This window comes from Schistocerca serialis, chromosome 4 (genome assembly GCF_023864345.2).
Source record: "Schistocerca serialis cubense isolate TAMUIC-IGC-003099 chromosome 4, iqSchSeri2.2, whole genome shotgun sequence".
NCBI classification, from domain to species: Eukaryota; Metazoa; Arthropoda; class Insecta; order Orthoptera; family Acrididae; genus Schistocerca; species Schistocerca serialis.
The window spans coordinates 119,466,896-119,480,418 of record NC_064641.1 but is presented as its reverse complement, the minus strand read 5'-3'; positions in this window follow the sequence as shown (position 1 = coordinate 119,480,418).

Here is a 13,523-nt window from a genome sequence, read left to right as displayed (position 1 = left end):
TGGTGGTTTTTTTAATCTGAAGGAAAACTTAGCCTACTTTTAAATATGCCTGTCTGCTGTTCAAGGACTGATGACCTCAGATGTTAAGTCCCATTGTGCTCAGTCCTGTTCAATCTCTCATCTGTGTGGTGAGTAGCCATCTATCCTAATCCATATTGCTTTGCTTTAAATGTGTTGCCTAAAATTCTCTTGCACAGCAGTCGTTAGATTTTGGCAGAACCCTTCATTCTTCTGAAGCACAGTAGTATAAACAATGCACAATTGATAGTATGGTGTTGCCTGTAAGCTTTTTGTTATATGTTTCATTCTATCACTAAGAGCCTAAACAAGGCAAAGTGAAATGGAAGAGTATTCAGCAATGGCTACTACACAGCTGCTGCACAGTATTGTTTAATTGCTGTGGCTGGATACACATGATGATCTGCTATAGCGTCAGTTATTCACCAGAATAATTTTAACAGATAACGGGAATTTACTTCATATCACAGACAAGGGTAAGAGTTCAGGTCAGAGGCAGTGCCATTGGTCCAGAATAAATGTAAACACTCTTTCGTAGTTAATATCTTTGGAACAAAATGACATTGTTGCAATTTTGCACAGTAGCATAGTCCAATGTTTTCTCAACAGATCTTGGCGCGCATTTTCCAGCGGGTGACAATGCAGCAATGAATTAAGTAAAAGTGTTGTTTGAGCAACACAAGGCCATGTTGGAGTGATACTGGAGGTATGAAAACATTATGGAGGTACTACGGCAGTGATGTAATTTTTATGGAACTAACCCACCAACATGTACAACAATTAATAATATTTGGGATGAATTTGAAGCTGGCCATACTGTTCAGGAGGTGCATAAGGAGAGGTCTGGCCAACTGAAAACCTCAATAAGTTCAGCTTCCAATGCTGCCGTGTTGCAACATTTTATTAGGTCACTTCAAAAATCTGTGAAGCAGGGTACACATGAAAGCATGGTAAGCTGATCAAGGGTATGACAAATTCTGAAGGCTGCAAATTGGGAAGTTTACATTCAAAGATTGGTGCATGCTATGAATGAAGATGACCCGGATCGAAGGATGGAGTACTGGGAGTTGTTTGAAGACATTCTTCACAAGGATGTATGGTGTGCAGGGATGGTTATCGCTCTGACGATATGCAATTCAAACTAAACGGTACTGTAAACTGCCACACCTGCATATACTGGGCTCCTGAAAATCCTCACATTCACATGGACAAACATGTAAATCTACCGGGTGTTAATGTGTTTAGTGGTCTGTCATATGCTGCAAACATAGATTTTACCTGCCATTTTACTTACAAGATGATGGCACTTATCACTACCACAGAGACGTCGGAGCTTACTTGGATGGATGATGGACAGGTTGAGGAGGAGCTGTTGGGTACCTACTACAGTCTCCAGACCTTACACCTCTTGACTTCTACCTATGGAGGACCTTGAAAAATAAAAGTTTATCAACAGAAGCCAGCTACACTGAACAAGCTACGAGAAACCACAAAGGCGCCTTGTGCTGCTATCACACCAGCCACACTGACAGTTGTAGCTTGATCAGCAGTTCAGCTGCATTGACATTGTTTAGCTGCTGATGGGAGGTCACTTTGAACACACAAAATAATCTTCTGCCCATGCAAGAATTGTATGGTATGTCACTTTGTTCCATCAATATTGACTATTTTGTGTACTCCTCTCTCTATTTTGCCAAGGCAATAAAAATAATGATAATCAGCCAAAATCACTACTTGAACTGTTCAGTAACAATAGCAGATTTTTCCCGTGGAATAACTAACAGCTGAACTTTTTCATATGACATCGAATCTATTGGCTTCCCCAACTCACATCTCTCGTCTTCTGACCTAGCGTTGACCTCGTGCAGATCAGTCTTTTACCTTAAACTGCATTTACATAAATTAGAAGGAACAATAGAAGCTGTGGCAGTGGAAAGTTGAGCCAAACTTTCATGCTCCAGGGTTTTTAACAAAAACAGTGAAAGATAATCTCTCTTTTGTACAAACATTTTGCTGTTTCTCAAAATATTTGTGTCAAACTTATGCACATTTGCATGTGTTCAAGACAATTCTGGAAACGTTTTCCTCTTCAGTGTTAGTATCTCAAAAACATAGTTTTGGTAGGGTTTGACAGGTTCTTGATGTGACGAAAATCACTCAAGGGAACAGAAAAGTTATTCGGCGATAGACACATATATTCATTGTTTTCTTTGTCACATAATCAATTGTTCAATGTGTTTAGACAACTTGCATTGTAAAAATAATGAACAATATGATTTTTGGTTACCTTTTCCTGACTTCAATGATGACTTGGGGCAAACAGATTGCTTTGGTTCTCAAAAGCACATGGCTGGAGTACCCAAGAAACAAGCCACTGTCTTCTTGGAAGTGCTTTGGGAATGAAGCACTTTTGATGGTTTTGCTTCTTCTTGTAGCATTCAAAACAGAGTTACCGCTCAATTTCCAGCTTGTATCTTCCGCCATTGAAATTTTTTTTTTTTAGTATCTCCATAGACCAGGGGTGCTCAACCCATCGATCGTGGTCATCTGGTCGATTGACAAGGCTTTGAATCGATCTTTCGAAACCTATGTCCAAAATCTGTTTAAATGAACTGTTTTCGTGACATACCAGTTTGTTGACAATGAGTGATTCGCATGGTATTTGTAGGTGGTAAATCTGACAACACATTCACCTAATAGTCCCACTCATACAAACTAAGGAGTCCACATGCCAAGTTATAGTTCTCTCAGTGTTTGTGAAATGTGAATGTAGCTAAACACAGGAAAACGTGCCACTTCTGTGGTGGGTGGAAAGAACAGTTTTATATACACTGCATAAAGACAGGTGTATGTGTTTGATATGTAATACCTGAAAAGGGAAATAATGAATGTAAATTTCGAACAGTTCACAAAGACTTCGAATTGGAAGCAGCTGCTGGTAGTTAGCTGAGAAGGTAGACACTTTCTAACCTTAAAAGTAAATTACAATTGCAGCAGTATTTTTGTAAAGCCTTTATAAAAAGTCTCTCATCAAACATAGGATCATTTCGTGGATCAGAAGTACTGATGAAAATGTGCAAAACAATTTGACAATGGCACAGTTGTTAAGGAGTGCTTTCTGGCAGCTAGCGAGTCCGTTTTCCGCATTGAAAAACAAATTGGAGATAGTATTGGCAAACAGAGACTTGTCTGTCAAGACCTACTGTGACAATAAAAGTAGAATTAAGGGCAGAAAATATAAAAAGTCAACTGATAACGGGTTTGCCGTCATGCTTGTGTTTCAGATTGTAGTTAGACAAATCAGTAGATAGTCAATTCACCTGAAGTTATGATTTTTGTAAGGTTGATTTTTCGGATTTCAGTGTAAAAGACCTGCTTACAGTTTGACCTCCAAAGATGCTACATAAGGAGGAAATGTTTACAATGCATTCAAATCCTTCATTTATGAATATGATTTGTCTATTCAGAAACTTGCATCTATTACTACTGATGACAAACACAAAGGATGTCACATTGTGTGTGAACGGCGTATCTTTATCGCCTTTAAGTTTCATTGTAACATGCATAAGCAGATGCTTTGTGGACATATTCTGTAATACATATTAGGAATAGTGTTACAAAAATTGTGAATTCAAAATTCTTGCAATCACTGTTTAGAGTGCTATTAGAAGAGCTGGATACCCAGTCTGGAGACCTGCAGTTGCACACCGCAGTTCAATGGCTTTATAGACGTATGGTTCTAAACAGATTTAGAGGACTTCACCAGCAATAAAATCTCTCGTGTCTGAAAGAGAGGAAGATTACCCACAACTGCATGATTTGTGCTGATTGTTGGATATGGCATTTGTACCTGAACTAGTAGTTAAACTTAATGAGCTAAACAAATAGCTTCAAAGGAAAAATGAAAGCTTCATAATTCTTGCTGTTATAACCCAGGAACACCGCAACTTCATTTCATGAATAAGCATAAACACATGAGAGGCAAAGTACATACAACAGGCAACATAGAAGAGACCAGTGGAGCCTTGTCTGACATAGGTAGCCATTAATTCTAACAGGGGCCACAGCCAGCAGGCTGCACATGCAATTGCTGTCATACTAGCAGACCTAGTGGCCAAATTAAGCATGAACTATGAAGCAAAACACACACACACACACACACACACACACACACACACACACACACACACACACACACTCTTAGTAGTTAGACTCATCTTCCTTTGCAAAGAAGTGAGCACTGTGCTCAAATAAATTTCTTCCGCCATTCACATTGGTTGCTGAGTCACGCGACGTGCTGCCTCCGGCATGTAGGGTCAGAAGTGGCGTGAGAGTGGACAGATGTGGTGCCGCCCCCTCCCTCGTGTCCCAGGCTGCAATGGAGGAGGCAGTGGTGGAGGTGTTGGCTGTGACAGCGAGGGAGGCAATGTTCTGCCTTGGCCCCCGACAGCTGAAGGGGGCAACCATAGCAGAGGAGACAATTGTGAAAGCGGCAGTAGAAAAGGCGAGGGCGCTGGTCATGATGTAGGGAGACTGCCAGATGGACAGAGGATGCCAGGGCAGCAGAAATGTCCACGCAAGGTTAAAGTGTTGTGACGCCATCCCTTCAGCAATGCGAATGACACAGAGGCATCAACAATGGTGACTCTCGATGACCGCAGGCACCCATTTCAGTCTTCCAGTCTGGTGTCAGAAGTGTGAGCCCACAAAAGTGTTGCGACACCAGTGTAGGCGGATGTTGTGGCATTGGTTGAAGCAGATGTAGCAGAGTACGGGGCTAATGGCTACGCAACAACCCTGCTGGATTCTTTACCTCCAACAGGAGTAAACCTTTAAGAACCGAGGAACCGGCCGAGAGCCACTTCCGGTGACACACACGAAACACATTTTTTCATCTGAGTCTTCAATGTTTGTACTAGTCATTCTGCTTCCCCAGTTAATTGGGGGTGGGAAGGAGGAGCTGTGACATGGTGAACACCACTTTTAGACAGAAAATGCACTGCATACAGGAACCTAGAGTACGCATCAATCGCAAGGAGCCAGGTCATATTTAAAAAAGTCCCGTAAAATCTATGTGAACTATTTCCCAAGCTGACGGGGAGCTGGCCATGGCTACAAGGATGCACGCTGTGGGCACGCTGGAACTACTCACACTATTTCCCCAACAATGCCTGGGGGAAAAAAAAAGTGTCTTTGTGGAGCAGTTGTGCCACAGCAGCAGCGTCCGGTACGAATTTGTGGTAATATGCAATTTTGCCTAAAAATGCCTACAATTCCTTGATGGATATGAGGGTGTGCCAATGCTGCCATAGATTCAATATGCTGGTGTAATGGCAGCGCACAACACTTAAAGCCCAAATAAATAATAGATGGTTGAAAAAAACTGTGTCTTGTCCAAATTGCACTTTAACCTTGCAGATTGTGAAACAGAAAACAGAGCATGGAGTTTCTGCAAATATTATTCTGTAGAGACACCAGAAAGAACTATGTCCTCCAAATAGTTGATGCAGCTTGGAACTGATGCAATAAGTTGTTCTAAAAAGCTGAAATGCCTGTTGGACTGCTGCATCTTCTCCGTTTCCTTGTGAACTGACTGAAGACTGGGAGGGTTGAGAGGAACAATTTATGAAACTTTGGATCAGGATTCTATCGGACTACCTGCAGCCTGTGAAACTTCAAATGACTGAGCTATGTTTAATACTTCTGTAACCATAGGATTTTCATACTTGTAGAGCTTCCCTATCAGGAGTAACACGTATGATTGCATCTCAAACCATTTGGTCTACTTAGGGTTCCTTATGAACATTTGTCACAAAATTATGACGAAGACAAAGTCCATGCAGTACTGTTGCCCCTGCCCTGTATGACTGTTTTGGAAGCTTTTGGCAATGGTAAAACTCCACACGAGCAGCAATAATGGAATAATTTTACTGAGATAGGTAGAAAGTAACTTGCTCATCTGACCAAAAGAAAGACTTGAAGGTTCTTGTAAGGGGCGAGCTGACAACTGATAGACATGAGGTGAGATCCATGACAAAAAAGAGCCTCACACAAGTTTACCAGTTACCCCAAATTCCTGGAAATGATGTTGCATGCATTTTTCACAACCATCCCAGTCTTCTACTGCATCATCATACGCAGGGAATGGCGGCAAGTATGTCGTCTGTGAGGCTGCATGTGGTCATTAAAAGGGAAATAGTAACTGTCAGTGCCTGCTGTTGCTTAAGAAGAGATTTAAGCACTGCCTCCATGGAAATTAAACTCAAAGAACCGATGACTGAAGTGGAGCACATGAAGTCGAATACTGTACTCATTGCCAAAGTGTTCTACCCCAAGAACATTATAACTTTTACATTGTTGTTGTGGTCTTCAGTCCTGAGACTGGTTTGATGCAGCTCTCCATGCTACTCTATCCTGTGCAAGCTTCTTCATCTTCCAGTACCTACTGCAACCTACATCCTTCTGAATCTGCTTAGTCTATTCATCTCTTGGTCTCCCTCTATGATTTTTACCCTCCTCGTTGCCCTCCAATACCAAATTGGTGATCCCTTGATGCCTCAGAACATGTCCTACCAACCGATCCCTTCTTCTAGTCAAGTTGTGCCACGAACTCCTACCCAATCCTATTCAATACCTCCTCATTAGTTATGTGATTTATCCATCTAATCTTCAGCACCCTATTTCGAAAGCTTCTATTCTCCTCTTGTCCAAACTATTTATCGCCCATGTTTCACTTCCATACATGGCTACACTCCATACAAATACTTTCGGAAACCACTTCCTGACACTTAAATCTATACTCGATGTTAACAAATTTCTCTTCTTCAGAAATGCTTTCCTTGCCATTGCCAGTCTACATTTTATTTCCTCTCTACTTTGACCATCAGTTATTTTGCTCCCCTAATAACAAAACTCATTTACTACCTTAAGCGTCTGATTTCCTAATCTTATACCCTCAGCATCTCCCGACTTAATTCGACTACATTCCATTATCCTCGTTTTGCTTTTGTTGATGTTCATCTTATATCCTCCTTTCAAGACACTGTCCATTCCGCTCAGCTGCTCTTCCAGGTCCTTTGCTGTCTCCGACAGAATTACTATGTCATCGGCGAACCTCAAAGTTTTTATTTCTTCTCCATGGATTTTAATACCTACTACGAATTTTTCTTTTGTTTCCTTCACTGCCTGTTCAATATACAGATTGAATAACATCGGGGAGGGGCTATAACCATGTCTCACTCCCTTCCCAATCACTGCTTCCCTTTCACGCCTCTCCACTCTTATAACTGCCATCTGGCTTCTGTACAAATTGTAAATAGCCTTTCGTTCCCTGTATTTTACCCCTGCCACCTTCAGAATTTGAAAGAGAGTATTCCAGTCAACATTGTCAAAAGCTTTCTCTAAGTCTACAAATGCTAGGAATGTAGGTTTGCTTTTCCTTAATCTATTTTCTAAGATAAGTCGTAGGGTCAGTATTGCCTCATGTGTTCCAACATTTCTATGGAATCCAAACTGATCATCCCCGAATTAAACTGATAGTTCGGTAATTTTCACATCTGTCAACACCTGCTTTCTTTGGGATTGGAATTATTAAAAAAATGGCTCTGAGCACTATGGGACTTAACATCGGAGGTCATCAGTCCCCTAGAACTTAGAACTACTTAAACCTAACTAACCTAAGGACATCATACACATCCATGCCCGAGGCAGGATTCGAACCTGCGACCGTAGCGGTCGCGTGGTTCCAAACTGAAGCGCTTAGAACCGCTCGGCCACTCCGGCCGGCTTGGAATTATTATATTCTTCTTGAAGTCTGAGGGTATTTCGCCTGTCTCGTACATTTTGCTCACCAGATGGTAGAGTTTTGTCAGGACTGGCTCTCCCAAGGCTGTCAGTAGTTCTAATGGAACATTGTCTACTCCCAGGGCCTTGTTTCGACTTAGGTCTTTCAGTGCTCTGTCAAACTCTTCACCCAGTATCATATCTCCCATTTCATCTTCATCTAAATCCTCTTCCGTTTCCATAATATTGTCCTCATGTACATTGCCCTTCTATATACTCCTTCCACCTTTCTGCTTCCCCTTCTTTGCTTAGAACTGGGTTTCCATCTGAGCTCTTCATATTCATACAAGTGGTTCTCTTTTCTCCAAAGGTCTCTTTAATTTTCCTGTAGGCAGTATCTATCTTACCCCTAGTGAGATAAGCCTCTACATCCTTACATTTGTCCTCTAGCCATCCCTGCTTAGCCATTTTGCACTTCCTGTCAATCTCATTTTTGAGACGTTTGTATTCCTTTTTGCCTGCTTCATTTACTGCATTTTTATATTTTCTTCTTTCATCAATTAAATTCAATATTTCTTCTGTCACCCAAGGTTTTCTACTAGCCCTCATCTTTTTACCTACTTGATCCTCTGCTGCCTTCATTTCTTCGTCCCTCAAAGCTACCCATTGTTCTTCTGCTGTCTTTCTTTCCCCCATTCCTGTCAATTGTTCCCTTATGCTCTCCCTGAAACTCTGTACAACCTCTGGTTCTTTCAGTTTATCCAGGTCCCATCTCCTAAAATTCCCACCCTTTTGCAGTTTCTTCAGTTTATAACCAATAGCGTGTGGTCAGAGTCCACATCTGACCCTGGAAATGTCTTACAATTTAAAACCTGGTTCCTAAATCTCTGTCTTACCTTTATATAATCTATCTGAAATATGTCAGTATCTCCAGGCTTCTTCCATATTTCTTGAACCAAGTGTTAGCTATGATTAAGTTGTGCTCTGTGCAAAATTCTACCAGGCGGCTTCCTCTTTCATTCCTTACCCCCAATCCATATTCACCTACTATGTTTCCTTCTCTCCCTTTTCCTACTGCTGAATTCCAGTCACTCATGACTATTAAATTTTCGTCGCCCTTCATTATATGAATAAAATCTTTTATTTCATCATGCATTTCTTCGATTTCTTCATCATCTGCAGAGCTAGTTGGCATATAAACTTGTACTACTGTGGTAGGCGTGGGCTTCGTATCTATCTTGGCCACAATAATGCGTTCACTATGCTGTTGGTAGTAGCTTACCCGCATTCCTATTTTCCTATTCATTATTAAACCTTCTCCTGTATTATCCCTATTTGATTTTGTGTTTATAGCCCTGTAGTTACCTCACCAGAAGTCTTGTTCCTCCTGCCACCGAACTTCACTAATTCCCACTACATCTAACTTTAACCTATCCATTTCCCTATTTAAATTTTCTAACCTACCTGCCCGATTAAGGGATCTGACATTCCACACTCCGATCTGTAGAACGCCAGTTTTCTTTCTCCTGATAACGACATCCTCTTGAGTAGTCCCCGCTCGGAGATCCGAATGGGGGAATATTTTACCCCAGAGGATTATCATCATTTAACCATACGGTAAAGCTGCATGCCCTCGGGAAAACTTACGGCTTTAGTTTCCCCTTGCTTTCAGCTTTTACATGAAAAAAGAATTTATAGATGAGGAAGTACATACAACACACAAGTGGCCAGCAGAGCCTTGCACTCTGTCCCGTATAGTCATTAGTTCTAACAGGAGACACAGGCAGCAGGCTGCCCATGCAACTGTTGTTGTACTAGCAGGCCAATTGGCATCTAGTGGCCGAATCGAGCACAAAATTCACACGCGAAGTATGAAGCGGCAAGCACACTAATTTGCTAGTTACAGCACCTATTTCTTCTATAATGTGTTTCACGCAAAAATTGACCTTTGAATTGCAAAGTTACAGAAATTAAATGTGAAACAGTTTCCTTGAATACAGTCTGATCAAAAAACAGCAATGAGTCAAGAAGCTGAAAAGAAGAAAACGGCCAGCTTTACAACAATCAAGACAATTTAAAATGGATTTTCAAATTTCAGCGCAATGGAACCTGTTCTAGATTTCATATCACTATCTTTCCAAATAGTGGCTGTGGAAACTATTTCAAGTAAAATGAGTACTCTTCTTTTTTTTTGTAGTGAGAGTGAACTTGACGAGGAAATAAATTGATTTAAAAATGACATTTCCCAGCCCTAAAAGTGTAAAAGTGGTGTCGTATGTTTAATCATTTTTTTGGATCAACTTATCAGTATGAATGTGTTTTCAGTGATGAACTTAGAATAAAAATAAATAAACTGACTGATCCTCATCTTTCAGACTGTATAAGGTTGGCTCTGACAAATTACTCTTCAGGTTATTATAAACTTGCCAACAATATGCAAAGCTATCTCATTAGAATTTTTCAGTATTTATTATGGTGTATACTTTACATCTACATCATACTCCGCAAGCCATCTAATGGTGTGTGGTGGGGGGTACTTTCAATACTATTATCTGATCCCTCCAACCCTGTTCCACTTGCGAATAGTGCGTGGGAAGAATGACTGTAGGTAAGCCTCTGTATTGGCTCTAATTTCTCAAATTTGCTCCTCGTGGTCATTACGTGAGATGTATGTTGGGGGGAAGTAATATGTTGGCTGACTAATACTGAAAAGTGCTGTCCCGAAATTTCAATAGTAAATCTCTTCGTGATGCACAATGCCTCTCTTGTAATGTCTGCCAGTGGAGTTTGTTTAGCATCTCCGTAACAAACTTCAAAAACTCTCAAAAGTCATACCGTGTGACAGTTCTATTGCAGCAGAAATGAATCCTACAGAAGTTAAAGATGTTAGATTTGCTGCAGTTACCTCTCTAGATGCAGGGAGATCATTTTTTCAGACAAAAAATGTGCTATCTGACACCCAACAAGACTACAGAAAATTTTAAAAATTTTCATACTTTGCAATCATATACACCTGCTCACTTACTGTAAGTTCAACACCTAAAGATTGTAAAGTTGCTCAAGTCACACCAATACTCAAGAAATGAAATAGGAGTAATCTGTTGAATTGCAGACCCATATCACTAACATCAATTTGCAGTAGGGTTTGGAACATATACTGTGTTCAAACATTGCAAATTACCTTGGAGAAAATGATTTATTGACAAACAAACAGACAGCACAGATTCAGAAAATATTTTCCTTGTGACACACAACTAGCTCTTTATTCTCATGAAGTAATGAGAGCTATCAACTGGAGATGTCGCATTCATTCCATATTATTAGATTTCCAGATGGCTTTTGCCACCATTCCTCACGAGCATCTTTTAATTAAATTGTGTGCATATGGAATATAGCCTCAGTTACGTGAGTTCCTTTCGCAAAGGTCACATTTCATAGTAACTGATGGAAAGTCACTGAGTAAAACAGAAGTAATACCTGGCATTCCCCAAGGAAGTGTTATAGACCCACCGCTCTTTCTGATCTACATACACGACATAGGAGACAATCTGGGCAGCCCTCTTAGATTGTATGCAGATGACACTGTCATGTACCATTCCTTAAAGTTATTAGATTATCAAAACCAATCGCAAACTGAAGTAGACAAGATATCTGTATGATGCAGAAAGCAGCAACTGATTCTAAATAATGAAATGTGTGACATCATTCACATGAGTACTAAAAGGAACCTGCTAAATTTTGTTTACATGATAAATCACACAAGTCTAAAGGCTGTAAATTTAACTAAGTTCTTAGTGATTACTATAACAAATAACTTAAACTAGATAATGCTGTGGATAAAGCAAACCAAAACTCCGAACACTTAGAAAATGCAACAGATCTACTAAAGACACTGCTTAAACCACACATCTGCCCTCTTCTTGAGTACTGCTGTGCGGTGTAGGATCCGCATCAGATGGGACTGAAGGAAATCGCCGAAAAAGTTCGAAGAACAACAGCTCGTTTTATATTGTCGTGAAATAGGTGAGAGAGTACCACAGACGTGATATGTGAATTGGGGTGGCAATAATTAAAAGGTTTTTTTTCATTGTAGTAGGACCTTTTTGTGAAATTTCAGTCACCAACTTTCTCCTCTGATTGAGAAAATATGCTGTTGATGCCTGCGCACAGAGGGAGAAATGATCACCATGGTCAAATAAGAGATCATAGCTCTCACAGAAAAATTTAAGTGCTCATTTTTCCCACACGCTGTTCAAGAGTGGAATGGTAGAGAAATAGCTTGAAGGTGGTTTGATGAACCCTCTTCAGGCACGTAATTGTGAATTGTAGAGTAATCATGTAGATGGAGATATAGATGTGCAACCAGTAAGTCAATAAGGCACTGTAATGCATAGGCTTTCAAGAAACATTTTCATTTTTTGGTCAAGTACAATTAGCATTTTGTTTCAAATTTCAAAGTTACCTTAAAAATAAAACATGATCTTAATATAAATATTCTGATTGTGTGATTGCCTGAATAATGCAGTAGTAGTAGTGGTAGTGGTAGTAGTGGTTGTCGTTCTTCAGTATGAAGACTGGTTTGATACATCTCTCTATACTGCTCTATCTTGTGCAAGCCTTTTCATCTCCAAATAAGTTCTACAACCCACATCCATTTGAATCTGCTTGCTGTACTCTTCTCTTGGCCGCCTCCTGGAATTTTTACTCCCGCACTCCTCACCCTAATACTAAACTGATGATTCCATGATGTCTCAGAATGTGTCCTAATTACTGATCTCTCCTTTTAGTCAAGTTACGCCACACATTTCTTTCTCCCTAATGCTATTCAGTACCCATCTAATCTTCAGCATTTTTCTGTAACACCATATTTCAAAAGATTCAGTTTCCTTTTTGTCCAAACTGTTTATTGTCCACATTTCACTGCTGTACAAGGCTACACTCCAGACAAATGCCTTCTGAAAAGAATTCTCAGCACTTAAATTTATATTTAACAGTAACAAATTTCTCTTGCAGAAACATTTTCCTTGCCATTATCAGCCTGCTTTTTATACCATCTCTACTTCAGCCATCAGAAGTTATTTTACAGCCCAAATAGCAAAACTCATTTACTTCTTTTAGTGTCTCATGTCCTAATCTAATTCCCTCAATATTGCCTGATGTAATTGGACTACATTCCATTAGTACTGTTTTGCTTTCGTTGATGTTCATCTTATATCCTTCTTTCAAGACACTGTCCATTCTATTCAACTGCTCTTCCAATTCCTCCGTTGTCTCAGACAGTATTATAACGTCATATGCAAACCTCGAAGTTTTTATTGCTTCTTCCTGAACTTTTAATTCCTTCCCCAAATTATTCTTTGGTTTCCTTACCCTGTGTATAGATTTAATAACACTGAGGATAGGTTTTGACCATATCTAACACTCTTCTCAACCATTGCTTCCCTTTCATGCTCATAGAGTCTTATAATTGCTGTCTGGGTTATGTACAAGTCATATACAACCTTTCAATCCCTGTATTTTACCCCTGCTACCTTCGGAATTGCAACATTGTTGAAAGATTTCTCTAAACCTACAAAAGCTGTAAACGCAGATTTCCCTTTGTTTGAGTAATCTTCAAAGCTAAGCCAAGAAGTCAGTATTGTTTCATGTGTTCTAACATTTCTTCAGAACCCAAACTGATCTACCAGTTCTTTTATTTTTCTGCAAATAATTCATATCTGTAT